The sequence below is a fragment of the Cyprinus carpio genome, chromosome A2 (genome assembly GCF_018340385.1).
Source record: "Cyprinus carpio isolate SPL01 chromosome A2, ASM1834038v1, whole genome shotgun sequence".
NCBI lineage: Eukaryota > Metazoa > Chordata > Actinopteri > Cypriniformes > Cyprinidae > Cyprinus > Cyprinus carpio.
In genome coordinates this window covers 14,229,057-14,256,616 of record NC_056573.1, presented here as the reverse complement: position 1 = coordinate 14,256,616, position 27,560 = coordinate 14,229,057, and the positions used below count along the sequence as shown (strand labels likewise).

At 34.8% G+C, this 27,560-nt stretch overlaps 1 protein-coding gene across 5 annotated transcripts in view; it reads right to left on the bottom strand.

Annotated features, from left to right (window-relative positions):
* The window catches only part of LOC109079041 (disks large-associated protein 1-like), a 122,830-nt gene extending 98,326 nt beyond the window's left edge, over window positions 1–24,504 (bottom strand). For all 5 annotated transcript variants that reach the window (XR_006162185.1, XM_042774371.1, XM_042774378.1 and 2 more), the window contains exon 1: window positions 24,374–24,504. The gene's annotated coding sequence lies outside the window, so the exon portion shown is untranslated. The remainder of the gene's footprint in view (window positions 1–24,373) is intronic.
* Window positions 24,505–27,560: the final 3,056 nt, after the last annotated feature.

Below are 27,560 nucleotides of genomic sequence, written 5' to 3'. Positions count from 1 at the left end.
CTTTTATTACTTTAGGAGGAGGCCAAGCCTGTGGGATCTTCACTACAATCGAACAAATACTCTGTGTCCAAATGATTCAATGTAAAAAGACTCTAGTGACAAGCGATTTGTGATTTGTTCAGATTGCAAGTGAAAACACTGCATGACGTGGCACAACAAAAGCCAATCAGAACATATTTGATTTTTATTACACAGTTATGTGAAGCTAGATTTTGGACAAATGAGATGTCACAATGGGCGAGGTTAGCTATTAAAATAGCATTACTAAAAAAAAGATATATATATATTATAATATCTATCCATCCATCCATCCATCCATGGGCCATTTATATTGGATAACATTGGCATTTTTTATTATCGGCATCTCTAATAAGTTTTTTTTCTGTTTGGCCAATGCGTCAGATATGGGACTTTTATTTTGACTGCACTGAAAATTCCAGCACCTGAGCACACAGAGCTCCCTTTCTCTGCAAACTGGGTTCAGAGAGTTCTGCTACTGGACATGCACAACGTCAAAAAGTTCTTCAAACTTTAAATCTTTGATTTCAAATTATGCTGCAGATCCCATGTCATATTCATATCATATTCAATGTGTACTGCATGTTTTTATAAAAAAAGAAAAAAAAGAAAAGATTCCCATTAGACATACTTAGATTACTTTGTGCACTGGTTACTTCTTTACTGGTTTACTTTCTTTTTTATTACTTTTTTTTTTAATTCTTTGTGAAAAAAAAAAAAAAATTGGATTACAGTCAGAATCAAGCAGTTGCCATCTAAATAAATATTTTTATTTTACATATTTTTGTCATGTTTATTTTTTTTCCATTATTTAATCATTTACAAATAATTTCTAATTTAGTAAATAACATGTAAAATAAATATTTTTATTTCAGCAATTGTTTTGTGTTTTTACTATCTTTAAATTAAATAATGCAACATTTTATATATTGGCTTCATATCAGCAATCCTGCTCACTAAGATACTGGCACTGGCCAGAAAAACAAAAAACAAAAACAAACAAACAAACAAGAAAATGTATTTTAAAATGTAATTTAATTAATAAAACAATTTTACACATCATATTTCAGGGTGATTACAGCTCATTTTGTTATTTTGACCTAAATCTATCAATGCAGCAGCAACATGAGATTTGAAATACTTACACAATACAAATCACAATTGGAATTGTCAGAATAATCGCAAATGAATTGCTGGCTAAACTGAGCAGCCCCACTTGTGACACTTACTGGGCAAAAACATAGATATAAAAATACATCAAAGACACATTTAAAAGATGCTTGAATCACCTGTTTCTTTGTTGAAGACATCAGAAAATATAGTTAAACTGCCATATTAGCCGAAGGACCTGAAGTTTCTTTACTAACAGCTACTGAAATACTGCACACACCCTCACAGATTTGTCCCATGATTCTGAGATAAAATTATGCCCCGTCATCTTATCCACAAATCAGACAGATACTTTGGCTTCAGTTTCAGTCTTTCGCCAGTCACATCTTGGCTTTTATTCTCTCTAATTAGGAAGCATGTGACCACACAAGCCCTGTGACCCTAGTTCAACCCTCTAGTCTCATCTCAAAAGCCCAGATCGACTATACATCAGCTTTAAGGGACAGCTCACATAAGAATCCCAAAGCATAAAGACAAACACACAAACATTGCTTTAATTAAGTAAAAGACACTCCCACCAAGCACACACATAAGAAGTCGTTCATTTAGAGCAGCCACGACCCAAACCCAGGGTCACGCTTAAATCCCTCAGTGGCACGCCTGCCGAGCTTTTCCTCTGACCCCACAAGACCTTCTCCTCACCTCAGGAGGCAAGCGTGAGTCACACAATGCCAGTGTGCAAGTGTGTGGGCCTGGAGCAAAGCAAATCTCCTGTTCTATCTCAAGCAATTACACTCCGTCATAATGACAACAATGAATATGAAAACAGCAGGAAGCTTTAGAGTTTTCTTTAGACACATGCAAGACATGCTAACTTCCGTTTAATGATTCACGTACCCCATAGCCTCACTGCGATGTTACTATTCTTAAGACAACACCACCAATGCAACCGTGCCAGACCACATTCACTGCACTTCCATGCCAGAGCTGGTGCTAATGGAATCATTGCAAGCTGGCTGCTCTTCAAGGTTTTAATTGAAAATGCTACAGAGGTTTTCAGTTTGAGCTGGGCTGTCAGGGTTGTTTTGTTGCCCTGTTGATGGATTCTTGATTTCGTGAACCAATTTGATGCCACATACAGAGTTGTAATCTCTTTGGTTGCAACATAAGGCAGCAAATCCACATCCAGATGTTACTGTTGTTATTTTTGGAGCATTATAATTAAGATTTCACAAATATGGAAAACCATATCTACAAAATATAGAGGCATTAAAGAGACATCTCACCCATACTGTATATACAGGAACAATGCACCCCCAACTAACAAAATTGAAGAGAATAAAAACTTAAAATTTTAACAAAAATTTGTAAGTAAATAAAATGAAAGAGAATAAAAACTAAATAAAGAAGTTTAACTAAAGAAAATGAAAACTTTGACTGACTTACTAAATAAAATTAAAAAGAATAAAAACTTTAAATAAATGTAAATAACTAATTAAATAATTAAAATGAAGGAGAATAAAAATTTTAAGTAACTGACTGACTAGAAGAAAAAAAAAATCAAACAACGGACTAAAATAAATAACCAAAATGAATAAGAGTAAAAACTTTAATAACTAAAACTAAATAATAAAAGGTGTTCAGTTTTTCTATGTAGGTAAGAGATCAAAGCACTTGTTCCATCTGTAAGAACAGGTGGTATAGAGTACAGTCAGTGAGAATCAAATGGGATAGATCTAGTGTAAACAGAATTTGCTTACAATTGAACTTTTTCTTGATATCGGTCCAAACCTAACAAGTAATAATAAAGAATTGGCAGTTGTCTTCTACTCAGTAACTCAAGGGAATAAATGATGCAGCAGCAAGAAGGACACCTTCAATTTGCGATTCTTCTAAGTGTTGCCATACAGGAGAGTCAGCACATTCTGCTTGCCAAATCCATCCAGCTCTGCAAATAAACAGAAATTGGGGAACTGCAGCCCTCCTTTACAGAATGGCCTGTGTTGAGATTTCAGCTTAACCTGCAGGTATGTTCCCTTTCCAAACAATCCTGAAGATGAGTCTACACCTCTACAACAAGAATGGCCTTGTTCAGAGAGACTTAAACTAATATCAAAATCTTAATACAGTTCACATGGCCAAATAATAAAATAGGGAACGAAAATCCTATCTTTCCAATCTTTCCACTTAATTAATTAATTAATTAATAAAAAAATGGAAAGTGTTCAAGGTGACTTCTGTCCTGTAGATTGTGCAATAATCTTTGTATTGTATAAAGTCCAAACTATATGTTCGAGATATGAAAAAAAAGAGAACAGAATTTTCGGTAACACTTTACAATAGGGTTCATTAGATAACATTCAGCCATCATAAGTGTCAAGGCTCTTACAGACTGAGTGACAGTAATGACTTTTACAAAAGATTTTCATTTCAAATAAATGCTGTTCTTCTCCCAAGAACTCTGAACAAATAAGTATATCAGTTCCTACAAAAATATTAAGCAGCACAGCTGTTTTCAACATTGCCATTGATAATAATAATAATAAATGTTTCCTGAGCACCAAATCAGCATATAGCATACTGGAATGATTTCTGAAGGATCATGTGAGATGGTTTAGCCGTGATTCTCATTCACATCCATTATAAGACTGACAGACTGCAACGTTTTGTGTTAAAAATCTCAGTTTGTGTTCTACTGAAGAAACAAAGTCACCTACGTACATCTTGGATGCCCTGGGGGTAAGCAGATAAACATCAAATTTTCATTTTTGGGTGAACTATCCCTTAAATGTATCAGCTAGATACATCTGAGACAAAGTCCTTTGAGCTACAGATTGAAAGAGCAACATCTATTACATTCACATTTACATTTATGCATTTAGCAGACGCTTTTATCGACTTACAGTGCATTCAGGCTATACATTTATTTTTTTTTATTTTTTGTATTAATTTGTACGAACTCATTCAGGGTTAGGGATGGGCCTTCATGCTAACTTTTTCCTCAAGATCTTACATTTTCGTACAAATTGGATTCAGTTAGAGTGGTGAAAATTAGTGCATATACTTACCTAAAATGTCCAACAAAGAGAGAAAACAAAAATGTCTTTGGCCACCAGGGCCCAATCCACTCAGTCGCTCTCCAAGCACACTAATTCACAGCACTGGGGGAAAGAGTTGCATTCAGTCTGACCTTTCAGCTCGCAGCCCACAAATGTCATCCAGCCTTTGATATTCCACTGCACAGTCATGTGACTTCTGCTGAAACCCTTACATACTTGCATGAGGTCCACATCTAAATGCTAGCATATGCCTCACAGAGGAAAACAAGTCAGTCAGAATGTGTCTATCAGTATTACAAGGACAATTAATAAGTATACTTGTTCAATAAAAAGCTAGAATTATACTTTGAGATTTAAAGTTGATCATTATTAAAATGCAATGGGTTCTGCCTCATGCGGTTCTGAGAGAGAGATTAAGTAAACAATCTCCAGTGATTGATTGAAAATGATTGTTTCAAGCTCCTTGGGAGACATGACCCCAGAATAGACTGTATTTAATCCCAATGTGACCCAGATTATGAATAATAGGTGCAGGAATATGACATGCGTGCTTGGATCAATCTAATACATCTAAATCTTTGTCCAATAAGAGATTCTTCCAACAGCAGCAATGCAGAGCCGATCTTAATCTAAAAATGGCTGTGCTATTTAACCTTTTAGCGTTTTAACAAGGATTAAGTCTGTCTAATCTTTGTCTAAACCAACCACAACATTAAACAGTCCCTTATTCAACATTTACAGTAATAGCATGACTGTTCAATTCACAGTCTACGAAAGGTAAAAAACATCAAAGTTTACGTAAAGCATTGCACAATGGCCCGCTGTACTGGCAATACAATTACCCAGCATCCCTCAGTAGGCCTGGGTGTGCTGTGATTTGAGGCTTGAGGGATCTCCTGCTTGATCTGCCTCTCATTCCTCTAGTTTACTAGTCTCGATTCCTGCCGCCATGAGCTGCACAATAACAGTGGGAACCAGGGATGATGCTGATTAGTATGGGGAAATCCTGAAGGGTTCATGGGAACACTTCTGGCTGTGAATAAATTGTGTTTGGGACTAACGCTGATCAAGCTGGCAGATGTTTCAGGAAAACACAATCTTTGATCCTGAAAAGCAGAGAAGTACATTGGCACCCAGAAGTTGAATATCTAGGATTTAAAATTTAATTTAACAGGGGAACATAACATATTGGTACAGTACAATAATGCCTATCGGCCAATTTTGGCAACAAAAAAACAAGGCAATAACTACACAATTAGCCAAGTTTAAATGACGAATGTTAGTTTTTATTAATCTAATGTTAGTTTTTATCTAAAACATTTCTTCTTATCAATATTAAAAAAAGTTGTCCTGCTTCATAATTTTTGTGAAAAATGATGAGATTCTTTGATGAATAGAAAGTACAAAATAATTTATTTGCATTTATTTAAAATAGAAATCTTTTGTAACATTATAAATGTCTTTGTCACACTAATGTGTCATAGATAAATAAAAGATTTAAAGGGATAGATCACCCAAAAATGTCAATTTTGTCATCATTTACAAACCCTTATGTTCTACCAAACCTTTATAAATTTCTTTCTTCTGCTAAACACAAAAGATGATATTTTAAAGAATGTTGGTAACAAAACAGGTAGCCTTTGACTCCCATAGTATATATTTTTTCCATACTATGGAAGTCAATGGCTACCAGCAACTGTTTGGTTACCAACATTCTTCAAAATACTTTTTTTTATCTTGTAGGTGAACTTAGACTATCATATTAATTTAAAGTTACAGACATGTTACAGACGTCTAAACTCCAGTTTATTTAAAAAAAAATGGAGAAACTGTTTTACAGTATATACCTTTAGTGGAGACCCAATAAACCAAAATTTCTAGGTAAGTGACGACCTGAATCTTCCAGAGAGAGATCAGCCTGCTCATAATGTCTTGGCTTTGCAGCCTCCTAAATCCACAAAACTGTCTGATGGCATTTTAGCACTTCACATCTCATCCTGCAGAGGGAACAAAATAAAAGGAATAAAATACACCAGTCAGGGTTTATCTTGTTTGAATGCAATAAAGAACTGCATGTTCATAGCGTTTTAACACATGTGGAGCAGAGCTTCCTCTACTCCTTCTCATCCCATTTACTCCTTTCTCATTTTCCCTTCTTTTCCCCCACTCTTTTCCTTCTAGCTATTGTGACAGCATCTTGTACTTCCCCAATGTGAGGACTCCCCCCACCCACCATGCTTCTGTCTGCAGTGGCCCAGTTAGTGCTAGATTATTCCGCTTACATCATCGCATTTCTCTGCATCTCCCACTGTCTTTTGTGCCACTCCAGCCACTCTTGATCTGCGTCTGCACATTTAAGCCTCCTGGATCTGCCCAAGTGGCCTGCCACGACCCACTGCGCCGCTGCTTTCTTCAACCAATCATATTTTTACACACAACAAGGAGAGAAGGGTCCACACAGTGTCATTCTGGTCACGTCTAACACTGTCACTAACTCACAGAACCAAGTTTCACAAAATGTGTTGGAACCATAAGTCCATTTTAAAAGACTCAAAGCATATATTTGATCAGATTATTTATTTTATATGTAAGAACTTTCATGTATTGCTTCTATATTGCCAATGTGTGAACAGCTTGCAACAAAACTGACACTCTCCTTGAATTCCTAGGTTGTCTATGAAAGCCTGTAGACTGATTTTTAAGGTTTTATCAGGAAAATCAAAAGATTGTGATGTTTACGTGCACTCTTGAGAGCCTCTCTACCATTCTATGACACATGAAATGAATGTTTATACAGTGTTCAGGATAATGCTGAAAATGTCATGCCAAAAAAAAAAAAAAAAAAAAAGAGATTAATTAAAACTATAGTCTCACATCAGCAGATCTATTTAGTCTACAGTCTCTAATATACTTTAAAATCAAACTATCATAGTGTAATTTTATCAGTTGGTGAACTGATCAGTTTTGACGATTAATCAACACTGATAACAGATTGCTGATACATCCAATAATCAATCGCTAGAACAATTGGTTTCTGACTAAAATCCAGGCCAATAGATTTTCAGGGTTGCGTTTGTTGACATGGTGCCGGTAAATTGCAGAGCTGGTGCAAACATATCCACATTGCCATTATCAGATTCTTTCTTTGCTTTCTCTTTGATTGCTGATGCTTTCTCAAAACTGTCTTTTTTGTTGTTTACACTCTGTTATTGCAAGGAAAGCATGCAACACATATTTAAGGCTGCAAAGGTTCAAAAAAAATCTTTTTTTTTTTATTTCTTTGCAAAGAATAAAAAACTTTGACAAACAAAATTTAAGCAAAAATATAAAAGAATACTATATATAGTATAGTATATTATGTATAGTATATATGTTATAAAATGCAATATAAATGCTAGATGAAAAAACTTAAAAGAAAATTATATTTCATTAACTAAAATAAGATGTTTAAATTAAAATACTAAAATTATGGAAACTAAAACTGAAATAAAAATGAAGCTAAACAGAAACTTGAAAACTAAAATGAAAACTGAAACCAATTCAAAATATTTGTAAATACTATAATAATGTATAAATAACACTAAAATAACACTGATTCATATGATTTGTGACACAGGCATTAGACTCTTTGTTTTCATTTCTGCAGGCCACACTGGCATACATTCTAAAAACACCAACAGTCTGAAAAAAATGGATATGGACACATTCAAAGTTTTGCAGAATGTCACAAATTATTGTTTGCTGTCAGGAGAAAAATGCAAAAGCATTGTAAAATAATGTGTCTCACATGATAGTACTGCTTTTAGTCTCTCTGAAGTCTACTGTCTACTGAAAGAGCACCCCAATTGATTTCTTATAAAGAATATCTTGAATTTCAATAATAGCACTCATGCATTTACACTGTGAGTCAAGGACCAGGAGAATTGGGCAGTCAGAATGTGTAGTAAATTACTCTGTTGACATTTAAAATGAAGAAAGGGGTCTTTATCATTTCCATTATTCTCCACCCTCAGGATGCCAGAAACCTCTGACGAGGGGTGTGCAGCCCTCTGAATGCCCTTGCGAAACAAAAGCTGGCTTTTCTGCACGCCTCAGAACTAATAAATAATTTCATGAGAAATTTCGCTGTGGTTCATAAGAGAGCCTGCATCTCCCTCATCACTCAAATGACAGAATGAGATCTATAATGATAGGGAGCCACAGCTGGCATCCCAAGATTAAGCCAATAGATATGCCACCATGGTAACATCTGTTTTTTTTTTTTTTTTTTTTTTTTTTTTAATGAATGATTCTAGGAGTGCTATAGATACAGAGCTGCACTTTGACAATGGTACAAAAAGTATGTCTCAATCCTCTAAATCAGAGGTCCTCAACTCTGGCCCTTGAGATCCACTTTCCTAGCTCCAACCTTGATCAAACTCACCTGCTTTCTAACTTTCTAGCAATCCTGAAGACCTCGATTAACTTGCTCAAGTGTGTTTGATTAGGGTTGGAGCTAATCTCTGCAGGAGTTGAGGACCCCTGCTCTAAATACTCCCTTCTAGACTCTGAATTGATGGATATAGGGTAAACGCACCTATTAAGCTCACCAAAATTTACGTTGAGACATTTTTAGTGCACAAGATATTGATTTCAGTACAAAAAATTGATGTTAAAATAAAATATTAATCTCTCACACAAAAATATTTAATTTTATTTTAAATGACAAAAGCATTTCAATTAAGATATACATCATTAAATGCAAAAAGTCTGTCTGTGCTTAATGGGTACATTTTTGTACCCATTAAGCACACCCCTGTTCCCATTAAGCTCACATCATGTTTTATTAAAAATTCTTAGGTACAAAGGTACAAAGTCAATCACACACACAAAAAAGACCGAACACTAAAATCAAGCAACAAGGTATTCAATTTGATCAGTTATATATTCATAGTAAAGTGCCATTTAAGCACACTGCAACATTTAGACTAGTCCATGTTCAGCTAAGTAGCACATATTCAAAAATCAAATAACAAAACAAACTAATAAAACATTTAATTCATGGGGATGAACACAGAAACTAGCATCATTATGAAGATTCTTATTAAATGGATGTAAACTTGTCTATAGTCTCTTAAGGCTGAAATACACTATACGATTTTTGCACACAATTTTCCACCGATTTACAGCCTGGAGAAGTTGATGCTAGTTGCCAAAGGTCAGAGCCAGTCTGTAGATTTGGGCTGACATATTTAATAAAAATCACGTAGTGTATGATGGACACAGACACAATTTTTTAAGCTTCAGACTTTGATTCCTTTCAGTTGGAGGAGATCAAACATGTTTGATATTTTCAACAGATTTAAGAACCCATTGTTTTGATATCATTTCAAGTGTTTCTAGCAACAGTGCACACGCTACGTGCAAACAATTACTGTTAGATCCAAAAGATAGTTTTAGCAACGTAGCGCAGAGTGGTTTCAAAACCACTAACACACACCAAAACACCATTCCTGCGGTATGCGCTGTTTTCCATGCAAATGTAATTGTTTCCCACATCCAAGTTCCAGGTTATAATATGCAAAAGTCTAAACATTAATTTACAAAAAGTAGTGAAACTTACCCAAAATAAAAGCTTAAAAATCTATGTAAAAAAATGCACATTTAAGGAGCTACTCTTTTAGTGAAAGTTTTCAGACAGCTTTCAAAATGGCCATCAGACAGTGTCATATCTCAGTGTCCAATGATCTGATAGACTTGAAACAACAATAAGAAAACACAAAAAAACAAAAAAATTTTATAATACATCAATAAAAACAAAAACATTTTTTTTTTCTTTTTATAATCTGAGCTCAAAAATGGAAGTGTGCTTAATGGGTATGTGAGCTTAATAGGTATGTTTACCCTAACAATAAAAAACCCAGTTCATTGTGTTTTATGGCTAACTTTCCATCATGTGGCAATCTAACTCTCAGGCCTTTCAAGATGAAGATGACTTTGTTTCTTTAAGTTTTTATCAGCTGTTGAACTCTCATTCTGATGGCACCGATTCACTGCTAAAGGATCCACAGGTGCGCAAGTGATGTCATGCAAAATTTCTCCAGATATGTTCTGATGAAGAGACAAACCATCTACATCTTGGATGGCCTGAGGGTGAATATCTATAATATAATAATTATCCCTTTAAACCACTACAATCAAATATACATCCATAAATGTACATCTTCCAAACTCAAAATCACAAAAGATTAAAATTGTCAATGCAAATAAATGCAGACAGAAGCAATACCTCATTTCAAATAATGGGGAAAACAGATCAGCTGACATGTCAATTCCGGTGTGGAGACACGTGTATATACAAATAATAAGATGACATCTTTACACACCTCATTTTATGGGTCTTTAACACTGATATTAATCATTAAGCTTGATGATCATGAATAAAGGCAAGGCCCATTTTCTTTTATGTAGATGTACATATCCATAATGATACGCTGTCTTTAGCAATTGCATGGAGAGATCTCACAAAGGGGGCAATGTAGCAAAGATTAAAGCAGCAGCCATTCATTATCACACAAGTCTCATTAACTCTATACAGTGAGGCTGCTGAAACAGAAATCCATATAACTAACAGAATCTATATAACAAACATTTGGAAATGCAAACGGCACTTTAAAATAATTTAAAATTTTTTCCAATTACAGAACTTAGACCAATACATCTGTTAAAGGCACAATATGTCATTTTTCGCCGCTAGAGGGCGCGTATTCAAAATAAACAAACCAGGTAGAGTAGTTTGATGACACCGTGACAATGTGGAATCATGGGAGTTGTGGTCTTCATCCCCACAGCCGATGCAATCCAATGGACTCGGGCAGAAATCATCTTCATAGATGAGCTAATGATTTATTTATGTAGTAGAATGAAGCAGGGTGAGGCTGAAAGGTGTCGGAGCAAAACAAGGCCGCTGAACGAGCGCGACACACGGCTCGAAAGCAGCAGAGCTTTTATTATGACACAGTCGACCGCTTCCGATCCTTCCGATCGTGCATATGTGGGGGAAAAAAGCAGCGCTGTTTTATCATACTAGATACATCTGAAAGTTCTGTTATAATGCTACTCTGTGTGGTCATCATCTGTCTAATAAAATGCATAACATATTAAAGTGTCTTTGGTGTTTTCATATGTTTTCTACGGAAATCGAGGGTGTATGACATCATTGGCAGGCGACGCAATGACTATAAGGACACGGTCCTCGTCACTAGTTAAAAATGCTTATTTCTCTGGATTTAAACATTATTCCAAACATTTTGGATAATGTAAGTACACAAGTCAGCAAAATATGTAACACTGTTCTAGTGGTTTTTGGATATTTTACTAAAAAAATCATACATATTGTGCCTTTAAGTCAACCAATATAGACAATCAATATAGACAATATAATCAATCTAACACCATGTCTACACGTCAAAACACTATAGATCTCATTATAATGAGTGATGCTGTGTCTACACTGGATGCAGCGCGGCGCGACAAATCCCCAACAGAAAACTGCTGTTGCGTTATATTTATGATGTATTGACACAAAATTCAAATGATTTTCAGTGGTCACTTTGTAACGTCCAGTGTAGACAGATCTCTCCACCTCCCCTCTGCCGGAAGTGTCACTTCCTAGTCAAGAAACAGGTTTAGGTTGCAAGCATTCACTACTTATCTATATACAACACTTAATAGCTAACTGCACTCAGGTAGGTTAGTTCAGAAACCTTTCCAGCAACAACTACATAATCACTTTCACTGGCATATAAGGTTTTCCAAATGTTACAAATGCTATTCCATCTAAAACCTGCAGGAAACAACGGCACGATAGCAACAAATACCCACACAGGTTCATTCACGGTTCAATACGCACTTGTAAATTGCATTTTTAAAAAAAAAAAAATTTCAGTACCGAGTGGTACCATAATCAGTACTCATGACAACACTAGTATGAATGAAACAGACATTACATGTGTTTATAGCACTCAATAATAGCCAATCCATCCTATTTTGGTTAAAAATAGAAAAAAAAAAATACTTCTCTCAAAATAAATTTTACATAGATATATAATAATCTATAACCAGTGTACAGAAGTGTACAGGAGTTTTCTGTTGTTAATTAGTTTCAAAAATCACATTTTATATCTCCAAAAACTCTCTGATGTACCATGCCATCAGAACCAAACCAAAAAAGCTGTTTGAAAAAACGAGGTATGTATTGAACTGTGGGCTAACCGTTTTGCTGCACACACACACACACACACACACACACACACACACACACACACATATATATATATATATATATATATATATATATATATATACACACACACACACACACACACACATATATATATATATATATATATAGTGCTTACAGGTGTATACACTTTCCAGGTAATCAGTACATACTAGAAGACTATACTATTCTGGCATGCAACAAAAAGCAAATAATTATTTCATCTATGTCATGTCCAAAAACCAATTAGGAATAGTTCACCAAAAAATTAAAATTTACTGAGAAAGCAATATTATGGATAGAGGAAGCAATGATTTGAAGTTAAAAACATCTTGATGGATTTGTTTATTGTAAACACACAACTTTTCGCTTCATAAGATGTAAATTGATGGAATGGATTCATTAGTGAGCAAGTGAAGAAACAAACTCTCTCTCTCTCGCTTATATATATATATATCTCTCTCTCTATCTATATATCTATATATATATCTCTCTCTATATAATATATATATATATATATATATTCCATTTAGGCTAACAACATTTAAGACCTCTGTGTTACATCCTCCCAATACAGTCCTTAGATCCTCTAGATCCTCTAATAATAATAATAAAAATAATAATAATAAAAATAAAAATAATAATAATAATACCTACCAGATATCCAATCATCCTGACTCTGCTGGATATAATCTGACAAAACTGAATCAGAATTTTTTTTTTTATCAAATACTCTTATGCTTTAGCAGTTGAGAAGTGTGATGGTGATAAACAGTTTCAGAGCTCTAGAGAAAATAACAGCTCAATTGACCCGTCTATGGCTAATTAAAGTAAGCATGTGTATGTACTGAGTGTAAAGGGGACTTGTGACTCATTAATGCAGTCAACCTTTCTGCAGTGATTATGGGAGAAAGTGCTGTGGTACTCTCAACTTTTTCCCCCACTGCCTTTTAAAACACATGTAAACAAGGGCATAGATGTGCTAGAAAATGTTAATTCAACCTTAGTACACACCTGAAATAGTCTACCATCTCAGTTTTGACTTCTAAAAGAGAGCCAAATCAGCTGTCATACACCTAGAAACGAACAAACCAATGAAATTACCACAGTTCTTCATGTTGGTGTAAAGCAAAGCAAAGACAGACAATGGAAGGAAGATGCGAGGAAGAAATATGAAATAAACACAGCAGGATATTTTGTAACGCTCTATAATTTATTTTCTCCAGCCCCTGGTTCTCCCTTCCCTCAGGCTACCTGCCTGCTCCATCTCTCAGCAGACTAGCATGGCAAATAACAGAGTCCTTCAGTTCCACTGAGGCTGATAGTAATCCTACACATTAACACACAGCTTCAGATGTCGCCAATCTGATAGTGAATGGTATTACTGCCACTGCCATTGTGCATACATGGCCTCATCACAGCCTCAATGGCATCCCACTCTGCCTTGGATCAGACCGATCCACAAATTCTATTCTCAAATGGTCTTGACATGCTATTTAATCTCGACTCTAATCATAATGACGAAAAGATAAAGAAAACAAACAAACAAACAATATGTTGTGGTTAAGCTTCATTCTGTGGTATATTTAGTGAGTGCCCAAAGACTCAACAGCGTTTCTTTTAAAATATATATTCCTTAAATAGCGTACGAAAAAAAAAAATAATAATAAAGGAATTGAAAAGACTTTAGAGGTTATCACTGAGGAACAAATGAGAGACAGATTTTATTAGAGCCTGGATAAAGAACAGTGTCCTAGTGAATTTTCTTAACCTGAATTGGACAAATGGACTAAATGGAATAAGATAACATCTAAGACACAACAAAACCACATCTGAGAAAGGCTGATACTGTACTGTAAAATCAGCAAAGTATGATCTTTTTAAAGGAATAGTTCAGCCCCAAATGTAAATTCTGTCTTCAAAAGCTCAGCCACATGTTGTTCTGAACTTGTAACCCTTCCACGGAGCACAAAAGGTGAAAATCTGGAGCTATTTTTGATTTGGAATATTTTGCACAAGTCATTTCTACCACTTTTATGATACTTTAATGGATACAGCTTACAGCTAAAGCAAAATACAATAAGAATGACTTATTAACATTATTGCATTCAGTGCCTACTTTTTAAATTCTGTTTCAGCTTCTCAGTCCAGGAGAATGGAATGCTAAAAAAATAGCTTTAACAGGAAAAATGTATGACCCAAAGCAATGGTTGCATGAAGCATCCAAATTAGATTCATTATCAACACATAAAAGAACGATTGGTTTTAATAAAATAACTTGTTGAGCAACCATTACCCTAAACTGTGCTGAGCAATGAAAGGGACAAGAACAGAGCAGGAATTGGAAAGTTAAATAAAAAGAGCTTTTAAAACTCTGTTGGGAGTTATATAGATTTTCAAATTAGATAAGACTGTTTTATTGCTTAAAGCTATGTGGGGAAAGATGCTATGTACAATGAAACAGACCTTGTGAAAGATAGACACAGGCCTATAGAATGGACCTTTTCACCACAAAGATTTATAGACAAACCTTTCTCTAAAATAATACATATTTCAGGACATTGATTCTACTAATCACTTGAGACATGTACAATCATGTATCCTATGTGATCATATGTTCTTTTATAGTGTTCTGCCAATATATTAAACCTTGAATGTGTGTTCTATTATTACTTAACTAACCAAGATCGCAAATATGCCGTGATTGGTATCTATGAGCTCCAAATTACATTAATGTATTTGTTAATTTACATTACATTTTGCTAACTCTGTGACACATTAGTATTATTTTTATTTTTTTTTAAATAAATAAACAAACCCTTTAAAGATCACTGATCACCAGATCAGGGCGGTTCTTCTAGATTCAGGAATTCCAGGAGAAGATGCTGAGATAATAGTCTTCAAAAACCCACCCTAAGCTTGTGCCAGGCTAAAAGTCTTCAAAAACCCCACGCTAAGCTTGTGCCAGGCTCTGGCCAAAGACTATAGAATACCCAAGACTTGCCACTCCTATAGTTTTGAATGGGGAAAAATGCAACGCTCAATATAGCTGCTCAATCGCAGGAAGCCCCGCCTTCTGAATGAAAGAGCCAATCGCTAATCAGTAAAGTCAGCACATCACTGCAGCTGCCGTTAGAAGTCCCGGTTTCTATAGAAACAGTCAGCGCGCTGAGACGTGTGCTAAGGACTGCGCATGCGCACTGGCTGATCTAGCTTGAATAATAAGCTTTTTATAATGCTATTTCAGCAAAAGTAATAATATTTATGACACGAGTTGTTGTCGTTCCAAAGATGGCCACCGAGTGACATGACTTGTCTTAAAAGGACTTTGCTCTGGCCTAGTCTTTTCATTCATCAAGATCCTCTGACTCAAACTGGGTCTTTCTCATCAACTAACTTCAGCAAAGACCAACTGGAGCCCCACATTGCATCAGGACTCTCTTACAAACAGGCAAGAAGTGTAAGTATCAAAACTAATTGATAAATTAAGTATCATTTGCACCTTTTTACAAAGGTGTTTGAACTAAGAAACTGATGTTTCCTTCAGGCTGTAGATCTGCTGAATATCAAATTGTACCATAGCTTCATGTCTTCTATTCTCTTTACTGCTTAAGCTTTAACCCCTTTTTCTATGCCAACTGTATGCATATGTGCATGTACTGTATGTTAGACTAGTTTAAGTGTTTATGTAGTAAATAAAGTCTTACTTGTAACACATTTAAAGTTGTTCATTGTTTCTTCAGAACTGGAGTCCCTAATCATGCAGATTTTTGCTACATGCTCTGAGAAGTATTATACAGTAAGAAACCAGGAAATTAACGTTCTTAGAATTGACAGACAGTTGACACTGAGATGTCAAGTAAATACTTACAGCGGAACTTTTTTATTGTCTTTCATTCAACAAAACAACATCCATTCAAACAAACCAAACAGGGAAGGGTGAGCAGCAAACACATCAATAATTTTACAATCTGAAAAAAAAAAACCTTATGTGCATTCCTTTTTATAGTCTTATATAGCCTTGTTCATTCATGCTGTTGTACCTTCAAAAGTCACTATTTTAAGGAGGCTGTGGATCCAAAATATTTTTGCACACATGTGCGGCGTAAACCAATTTTGTAATATTGTCTTCTTTGCAGCTGTAAAACCAGCAAGCAACATTCTCTTCTTTAATGAACTTATACAGGAGTTAAAATCATCATTTAGAAGACATAAACATGGATTAGACATGGTATCAATTTGTAGTAAAAAGGATAAAACAATTCACGTGTGTCCATAGGTTGACAACAATTGGACTTTCCCAAAACATGTGGAGAAAAGTACCTGCTTATACAGTGTTATACGGATATGGGCAGTTAGCGGATCTAAATATTTATAATTAATTATAATAGTTATAATTAATTATTCATATTTCCCCTTTGAGCTGATTTGGCTACACTTACAATAGACTGCAAGCTTGTATTTAGTGCAATACTTACATCTCATAATCCAATCAACTGATGGACAGAACCAAGTCCCACCCTACACCTACTTTTTTTTTTGATAATCCTTTACACTTGAATGTACATTAAAACATGGAAGAAAAGATTTGTTGTGACTTCCAATTATTGCGACTTTAATCTGAAGAGAAAACCATAGACAACTAAATCAACTGTATATGTATATCTGTATATCTGTACATGCAAATAATTTGGCTCCCCTCAAAACTGCAGGAATGCACAATATATCACCACCATATTGGTTATCTGCCCATTTTTTTTTTTATGATTGTCATAATTATATCAGTCAATATTGGATATTTAATTGTGCATGCTCACTTTCCTTATTTTACAGAAATTACCTTTGTTGTCACTAAGCTTACTCACTTTAAAAAAAAAAAATTATTGCAAAAAAAAACAAAAAAACGGTTAAATGTAAATTTAAGCAAACCTCAAAATTAACATCAAACAAATAATGTGTTCCATAAATACACCTTAAAATATTTATCATTTTATTTTTTTCTACAATTTATGTTTCATTTTACTTAAAGGGGTCCTATTATGCTCTTTTACAAAGTCTTGATTTTGTTTTGAGGATGTACCGGAACATGCTCTCATGCTTGTTGGTTTGAAAAATGCATAATTTTTCACATAATTTACATTATTACAATATCTTTCTCCCCAGCCTGGCACAAATGGCTTGAATGATAAAGGCCCACCTTCTGAAAAATGAAATGTGATGTGATTGGTTAGCTGTCCCACTGGATTGTGATTGGCAAACAGCTTTGACAGTGTTTCAGCACTGCCACGCCCCTTGCCAAAGCAGCAAGTTTTGTCTGCTCCGGTATAGTTAAAGATGGTGTCAATATCACCATATCAATTTGAGCCAGATTCAGACCACGATAATATTGAACAAGAGAATCACAGAACTTAATCACAGAATTTAATACTTAATTTATGGGTTACCAGAAATAACAAAAATGATCGGCTCAACCAATAGTGTGACAATAGTGCAGGACTCTTTGTTGTCCAACCAAGAAAAGGGAAACCTGCTTGAAACAGTAATTACTCAATCAATTCCATTAATTTGGTGACACAAAAAATTACACGCTTTAACATTTGGCCCAATTCTGCACTTCATACCTTTCTTCATGACTTCTTAAATACATTATTCATGACTTACCATGCTATCCTAAAATAGCTCATTGATTTTAAGACCACAGAGTATTTCCATCTTGTGTCACAGTCCTCCTTGGGCAAGCTCATTAAAGCAGCTAGTCTAGTTCTGTGCTAGCACCTTCATTAGCAATTGAGAACAAAATAATGAGTCTGTGTCTATAAAGAAATAATTAAAACGCCAAAGAACTGATTAGCAATGAATACATATAGCCTATTCAGGAAACGTGTCAGTGAAACATTGTATAATAGGCTGTTTCCAGGCAACACACTGCTGTGCCGCTCAACAATGAGTTCTGTGGTTGTAACACTTTTAGCTTTGATTGTTTCATTCAACCTTGTAAGTCTCCACTTGCAACCAAACAAGCCAGCATCTAATGGTTTGACCGTATTTCAAAGGCAGTAAAGGTGTGAATGGTCCCGTAGCTCTATGATTGGTCTATTGCTACATGCTATTATTAGCAACTTAGCAACTGCATGTCGGGTACAAAAAGCATGCATCTTTTGCATAATCTTTCCCTGAGGCAAACCTGCAGGATATCACTTACTATGTGCTTCAAAGAGTTATGAGCATTGGAAACAGTAACACTACATTCTTACAGGCTGGCAGGTGCCTACGTTTATATTTCTGTGAACAGATGGGATAAAACTAATTAAAAAAATAAATAATAATAATTTAAAAAAGAAAAGAATATGGCTTGCCTGTTTCATCTGAATATATTTACATATGCTCTCATTCAAAGCACATAGAGGTCTATAATATATGCATAGGGGCTTATATGAAACAGCATTTTGCAGATAACATGGGCGTTTGAGAGCATTATTCTCTCCTACTTTAAAAGGTAAAACACAATGTTTCCAGATGAACCATGTCATTTGATGTGCGCCGCTGACAGGAATATCTCCACAGGTGTGATGCTAATTTCTAGCAGTGCAGCTTGATCTGCAAAGTAACAAATCCATTAAACAGGAGGAGTTCACTCCAGTCCACAGAGTAGACAATTCTCTGGAATGTCTCTCTACTGAAACACCACAGTAATGGGCTTAGACTATATGCTTGATGCCAATCTGTCCTTGCCCTTGTGTCTTCCTTGTCACGATGCTGGCAGGCAAAATGTCAGTCTAGTATGCAGTAGCAGAGGTTACCTGGAACAGGCAGGGTACCAGCTGCAGAAAACACTGCTCATTTGTGGCTGACCTGTCAAAACTAACTGTGTAGGATAACCGTATGGGCTTGTCTGATAATATTTTTTTGTAAAGGAATAGTCTAGGTTTAATACAAGTTACAGGAAGTTCAATCAACAACATATTTCCATTTATAACGTAAAAAATGCAGAGCAAAATCTGGATTACCCTGAGGAACGTTTAATGCTATGGCAACAAGACTAGTAACAATATGTGTGTCAACATGATAATAGTGTGAAGAGGGGGGCAATGCACAATGCTTCATGACATCAAAAAGATAAAAAGCTTTACAGCTCATAATAATAAAGTTTTAACTGACTAAAATGACTAATGTAAGTGCTTCACCATAATATATAAATATATATGCGTGTGTGTGTGTCTGTGTGTAAATACAAAACCTTAAAATAATATATATTACATATAAAATCAACTAACCACTAATCAATAGAACTTCCAACTAAATAATATCATACATATAGTATTTATGCATATACTGTAGTACTACATCAGTTATCTCCATAGTTTAGATTTTTTTATTTTTTGGTATTCATTCCTCATGCTCACTGAACCACTATTGCAGAAATTGCAACAATGATCCAACCCTAAACTCTTAAGTATTTTCTTATTTAAATCCAAATGGCGACTTCCTTTCTTTCTCCTTTTTTTAAATTTTTTTTTTTACTTTATTTATATATTTTTGGCCAGGCAAATATATGTATATGTACATATGTACAATTTAATATAACATTGCTAAATGTTATGTTCAGCAAATTTCAAAATGAGATGCTATATATAAAGAGACTGGTGTTCTATGAACATTGCCTTTTTTAATCGATCCTTCAAAGGCATCTGTCAGGGCAAGTAAATTTTCAGCCTGAGGGAGTGTGAAAGACAGCTGCTAAGCTATCAAAGTAAAACAAGCTAGCACCTTTCCATTCATTTCTCATCCTACTGCTTCAAAAGACTTAAACATAGTCCTGGACACTGAGTGTTACAGCACATTGTTTTGTCTCCTGCAGTGGGACTACTGCCCTACATGTGACCTATTAGTGAATTGAGAGGCCTGGAGAAAGTACAGTACACAGCGGGGCAGGCCTGTGGCAGGTGTGTGTGTGTTTCAACAATACAGCAATGAGAGAATGAGAAAGGATTGATGTGTTAGACTGAGAACGTGCAGAGGTGTTGGTGAAACTCAAATGGGGATACCTACTGTTGGGGATTTGGGCCAAGTGCTCTATTTCATCAACAGCATCAATTTCAGCAGAGTAATTTTTGCTTTACTGATGTACAAAATGGTTTAGCTTGTTGAAATGCTGTATATTAACCTAACATTTTACAAATAATACAAAAATAATTCCATTTAATACCAGTAAAATGAACTAAATTGTTTTGTTGCAATCTTCATTTTTCTTTTTACACCAACAACAATAAATAGAATTAACTCCTTAGGTAACAAGTGCACAATATATCTGTGCCATATCAGTTACTGGCCAATATTACAGATTTCTTTCTTTTTTTAAATCAGTATCAATATTGAATATACACTACTGTTCAAAGGTTTGGGTCAGCTCAGTAATTTCTTTTTAATAAATTAATACTTTTATTCAGCAAGGATGCATTAAATTAATCCAAAGTTAATACAAAAAAAAATCTATTTAAACAATGCTGATCTTTTGAACTTTTTTCCTATTCATTAAAGAATCCTAAAAAATAATTATGTTTAGTGGTTTAATGTGTAGGGAATAAATTACATCTTAAAATATACTGAAAAAAACAATTATATTTATAATTGCAATAATATTTCACAATATTTTTGTTTGAACTGTAGGTTTTTTTGTTTTGTTTTGTTTTGTTAATAAATGCAGCATCAGACACTTCTTTCCAAAAAAAAAAAAAAAAAAAACACTTTTGAATGGTACTGCATATTGCCTTAATATTTTTAATACTTTGATATTTAATGTTCTATTTTCCTATTTTTACACTTGGATTACATTTGCGGTCACAAAATCAATTATAAGGGTCAAATTTTCTAAATTGAGATCTATACATAATCTGAAAGCTGAATAAATAAGCTTTCCATTGCTGTATGGTTTGTTAGGATAATATTTGACAGAGATACAACTAAAACAAATCTAAATATTGATAAAATCAAAAACTAAACTGTCCAAATGAAGTCTTTAACAATGCATATTACTAATCAAAAATTAAGTTTTAATATATTTACAGAAGGAAATGTAAAGAATATATTCATGGAACATGATCTTTGCTTAATATCCTAATGATTTTTGGCCTAAAATAAAAATCTATAATTTTGACCCATAAATGTATTTTGGCTATTGCTACAAACATACCCCAGCAACTTAAGACTGGTTTTGTGGTCCAAGGTCACATATATAAGAATAACCATACATGCTAATCACGTGAAACATTGAGTTTTAATGATTCACATCCTTTTTTTGAGTGACGTAACAGCAGTTCTATACAAGGCACAACATTTTTCAGTGAATCATCCTTCCACCTCCGCAGCATAAATACCACCTGTTTCAGAGTGCAGAGGGCCGCAAACCTCTGAAAATCACACAGCTATCCTCATTAAGATGCAAACTCCCACAGTCTTGCAGCTAATTCTGCACCATATACTTACACCCTTCCTCCACAACATCCAGTGTTATTAGCATTATTTAAGGCACTGTGCTAAATGCAAGAGAAGAGAACTCAGATTGTCCTCAGCTGAATCATGAGGGACAGTTCTTTGAAGAAATACAAGCTTATATTTTCCAATAATTTGACATTAATCCGATCATAAATCTCCTCTGGCTGGAAGGATATATTTTTTATCCCCATCAAAAAAACAAAAACAAAGTAGCTCTTGATTAAAGTGTATTAACAGGGGATAATTTAAAATATTGTTTCTTTTAAATGTGCACATTAGAGAGCCACTCAAAAGTCTAAGTGAACTGCATTGCAAGATTAAAACATTAACAATTTATAACAATCAGAGATCACAGGGCATTTAGAACAGCAGTGCATATCGAGTTCTGCGAGTGGGGTTTCTAAACCATGTGAAATTGGCTTGTGTAAAATGAGACAATCAAATCAAGAGACAAATTCTGTTACAATGATCACCTCCTCATACACTGGCCTTCTTGTCCTCCACCATCTCGCTCATCATTCTACGCCGTTGTGTCTGACTAAACTCCACAGAACGGATTTTGGTGGCACCTTTTTAATGGCTATTAAAATGAACATGGCCCTTAATGGTGAGGCAAATCGTGGCCTGAAATTCAAGGTGCCTTTTGAGCGTATCATTTTTACAGTGATCGCTGACTTTAATTGAGCTTTACGGAACACTTCCTAATTAGATTATTTCATTCCTATTACCAAACTAAGCCATCATTAAAGCATGCCCAGTGATGCTAGTCTGGGACAGTGATACAGTTGAGCAGCCGCAACTCTTCCTGCTGGGATGGAGAACTGAGAAGAAACACCCAGATGGGAATCTAATATGGATAACCATGTACTGCTAACTTCATGATTTCATTGCTTTTTGGAATGGCAAAATGTATTGTTTTAAATAAGTCTGTATATCCAGGTATATTTGAAATAACAGCAAATCAGACGCTACTTCAAGCTTCACAGAAAAGCTGTTGAAAAATAAAATCACACTGTTCCAGGGGCACTTGACACAGTGGACTGACTCAGATCTAATAAATCTCATATGCACCCACCTCCGCAGTTTTCTCTCTCTCTCTCTCTCCCTCCCTCACTGTCTTTCAGGATATAGCTTTCTGTCCTCCCCTAAGCACGACATCAAAACTAAATTACATTTATGTCAAACAGTAACCGACGGAAAACAGGAATAGACTTCTTTTGTAGTTCAATAAACAACCAATTGATCAAAGTTGGTAAGTGAAAGGTTAAAATGATCTTCAGTTTAACATTAAATGCAGCCAGATTTGCGAGTGCATTTAAGTACATTTGAGAGTAAATTTTTATGGTTAAGGGATTGGTTGTTATTTTTCTCTTTTCATGTAGAGCCCCCAACTTCCTGGAATGATCTTCAGTTTAACAATAAAAAACTCCTGACCAATAGCAAAATCCCATGATGCTTCAAGTGTACTAGATATGAGACAAACCAAGATGAAGAAGGTAGATAATTCAATTAAAAATGAAATTCTGTCATTGTTTAATCCCCTACATGTCATTTCAAACCTGTATGACTCTTTCTTCTGCGAAAAAACAGCAAAAGAATGTTGGTAATCAAAACACACTGAGACATTTTTCAAAATATCTTCCTTTGTGTTCCACAGAAGAAAGTAAGTCATACAGGTTTGGAAAGACGGAAACAGAATTTTCATTTTTAGACGATCTTTCACTTACATACATATTCACGAATGTAATATTATTTATTATTATTTATTATGTAATATATTTACTTATAATCGTCAAACTGAAGTGCATTCATATCATGGTTATTATAATAAAAGTTGAACCAAATTCAGGCAAATATGTGGGCTAATTCAATACAGTAAACTAAAATACAATAAAAAGATAATACTAATATAATAAAATAACAAAATTGGGAACTGGTGCAATTTCTTACTCAATAACCTGGTCAACTTGGCATTAGACACCAATAAGACTCATATCATCTGTCATTTCAGCAGCTGTGTATGATGTCAGCAGCAACACTTCCCTCCTGCAACAGATGTTAGATGCAGGTGATTGCCAATAAATTAGCTTAATCGAAACAGACAATTCATCTAAAACATCTAATGTAATCGAATTAGATTCTTCTTGATACATGTTGCTACCTGACTGTGTCACCGGTCTTTGTTCACTGTATTCATAGAGACTGTAGCGCATCAGAAATGAAGTGCACAGGTATTTGAAACACCAACGTTACAACAAACGCTCCAGAATTGTCCGCGTGTGACTGTGAAGCGGCACTACAGTGGCGTGGTGAATAAACGGATACCAGCAGAAAACACGCGTAGGGTTTCAGTCAATGCAATTTTGCAAACACACTGTAAAATTATTATTATGGACAAACCACAAACCGCATATCAGAATAATAAAAACCTTACCTTAGAGGCTTTTGATCAGTCGCAATTCATAAAGACAGAGTGGTGAAGTAAATCCTTTGGCGTTTCTGAAATACAGAGAGTGTATGGACGCGTGGTCGCTGAACTATGATACTGGAGTCGGTCTGATCCGCACCTGACACCGAGCCGTGGAGCTGCTGCAGCGGAGGTACGTGTGGTGTTCGATGATGCCGGAGCACACGACAAAACGCGTCCTGGAATATGGCCAGTGGACTTCAGAGAGCTGATTTTGGGGGAAAATATCATTTTTAAACGATTAACGTTTTCACAGACCTCTTAAGTCCATCTGTTAAATCATGAAAGAATAATGTAATTTCACTCAAAATTGTACATGTAAATGTAAGGTTTGAAGTAAACATTTGAAAGACTGCCAGTTCTAAAACCTACCAACAGTGCCATCAGTGCATGCACAATTTATATTGCATACTTTATAATAATTCTAGCATGTATGTGTACATTTCTCATTCGATTAGTCTATATCATCATTCTGATCAGTATCTGCATTAGTTATAAATTCTAAAAATTGGCCTGTGAAATGCCATTTGGATTTTAATCTGTGCACAATGCTGTTAAACCCCTGACATACTGGCTCATAAACCCATCAGCATAATACTCTAGTGTTGCTCTGGAACACGTCAATTGGTAATCCAACCCAGGGTTTAGATTTTGCCAACCGGATACGCTCCTTCGCAAAAACCATCGTTGTATTACGTAGTCACAGCGCTTAACTTTAATTCCAAGAATCAAGCTGATAAATTTTAGCATTTTGTATCTTCCTTTTTTTATCTTTTAGATTTCAGAATAGTTATTGTCATTAATTTACGTTACATGCAGACCAGATGTTTTAAAGCCCGAATTAAAACATTTTGGCAAAATGTAAAATCATATATTCCTATAGAATAAAATGTGGTTCACCACCATAATTCAGTTAGCCTAGCATGAATTAAAGTCAAGGCAAAAATACTACTACTACTACTACTACTACTACTAGCCTACTACTACTACTAATAATAATAAATAATATATGATATAAATATATGATATAAAATAATGGTGATTGCTATAACATTCTAGTACATTTGAACTTTTTTTCAGAATTTTGTACCAGCAATTTTTGGTTTACAGTGAAGATCGTTAACCATTAAGATACCACCACTCAAAAAACATTGTAAATGAAAAAAAAAAAAAAAAAAAAAAAAGAGGAATAATTCAAAGCACTTGCATTAAGCTTGCCCTTTTTGAAATTAAAATAATAATAATAATAACAGAAAGAAAGATAAATACTACCAACATATCTTGCTAAAGATACAAAATCTCTGCAAGACGTGTCAGGCTTGGAATCAGGATAACATCAATTTATTAGGAGCCATCCCAATTGGGTTCACATTGTTCCCCCTTAAAGAGTCAGAGATGGCTGAATGGAGCAATATATCAGGGGTCATGATGCTGCTTGTTGAAAGGGGGGGCAACCCTGCTGCACAGTCCCCCCTGTCTGTTAGAAGGCGTTTCACACAGAGCCCCCCCCCATGTCACTTGCATCTCAACCACAGAAGTTGGAATAGCACCCCAATAAGAGGTTTCTCCTTTTGCTGCTTCCATTCTTGTTCTTAGGTAAGACTCAGTAGGCATTTTGATCCTGCGGAGGCAAATTTACATCCGCGGCATGAAAAGACTAATTTTCTTCCGTTTTCCATTGCCTGGATTCATATTTGTAGCATTCACATAGCAGCCTTGAATGAGCTTTCCCTCCTTTCTCGCATTGAAGATAAAACTCTGCCCCATATGCCACAAAAAGCACTCTTTAAAAAAAATGCTTTTAAAAAAATTTTATATATAATTTCAATTGACGTAAGAGTATAATATTTGTTACAAATGACCAAGGCCATCAATGTAATCTGTAAGAATTAACCATCATATTTGAGTTTTTATCATTTGATAATTTTATACCTGAGAATATTTATTTATGCATCGCAATATCTTGATAACCATTTTATATTTATAATAATTTGTTTTTTAAAAAATCAAGTTATTGTTGTCCCCCCCTGTTAAAAAAAATCATTAACCCTATTTTAATCGTTTTATAATTCACATTAAAATCTATAGCCTATAAAACCCCACTCTTAAAAACACCAGAATTATTGTACTGCATCAAATTGGTAAACACCTGATATCATATAATATATTATCTTATATATATATATCTTATATATATATAAATATATATATATATACTATATATTATATAGACTTTAAATAACTGATACACCATTACTAATTTTAACGAATGACTAAACCTAACCGCCTAACTTTACCTAATCATTAGACTAATTATCAACAGATGTATGAGTTTATTATACATAAATATTTTTCTATTCGAGAATATTTAGAGAGAGGTGAATGGATAGATAGACAGACACACGCACACACACACACACACACACCCACACACACCACACACCACACCACACACACAACACACACCAGGACACACACACACACACACACACACACACACACACACACTATAACCTGACAACTCCACGGGGGGTTACTTGAAACTTGATTCTTCTCTGACACCCTAGTGGTCTGAATCCCCATCAATTAACACATTTAAGGAGGCAACAGTGGGGGGTGGTCCCGTTGCATTAAACGTTTTTTTTGAACAAGTCTTAAAAGTTAGTCATCTTTTTTTGCTTTTTCCTTTTTTTTTTTTTTTTTTTGTTTAGTCCTTTTTTTTTTTCTTTTTTTTTTTTTTTTTTTTTTTTTTTTTTTTTTTTTTTTTTTTTTTGTTTTTTTCCTTTTTCCTTGTTTCTTTCGCAGTTACATAAAAATATAAGTCTAAATTTTAAATCTGAAAAGTAAGATTGTAGCGTTGTTGCTCCGAGCCTTGATCAATCTCGGCCTGTCTGTAAACTTTCTAGCCAATCCTGAAGACCCAATGTCGTTTTTATCCCATTGTGCTACATACCCAGTAAAACCACTTTTACTTGAAGTGATTGGTTCAACCACTACTTACTATCAGTTCTTTCAGTCGGTCAAATTCTATATATTCAAATCAAAGAGGTACCAACAATGGCCAATTTATATATCACGTTACTATATTATATACACCCACACACCACACACCACACACACACCACACCCACACACAACACACCAAACACACAAC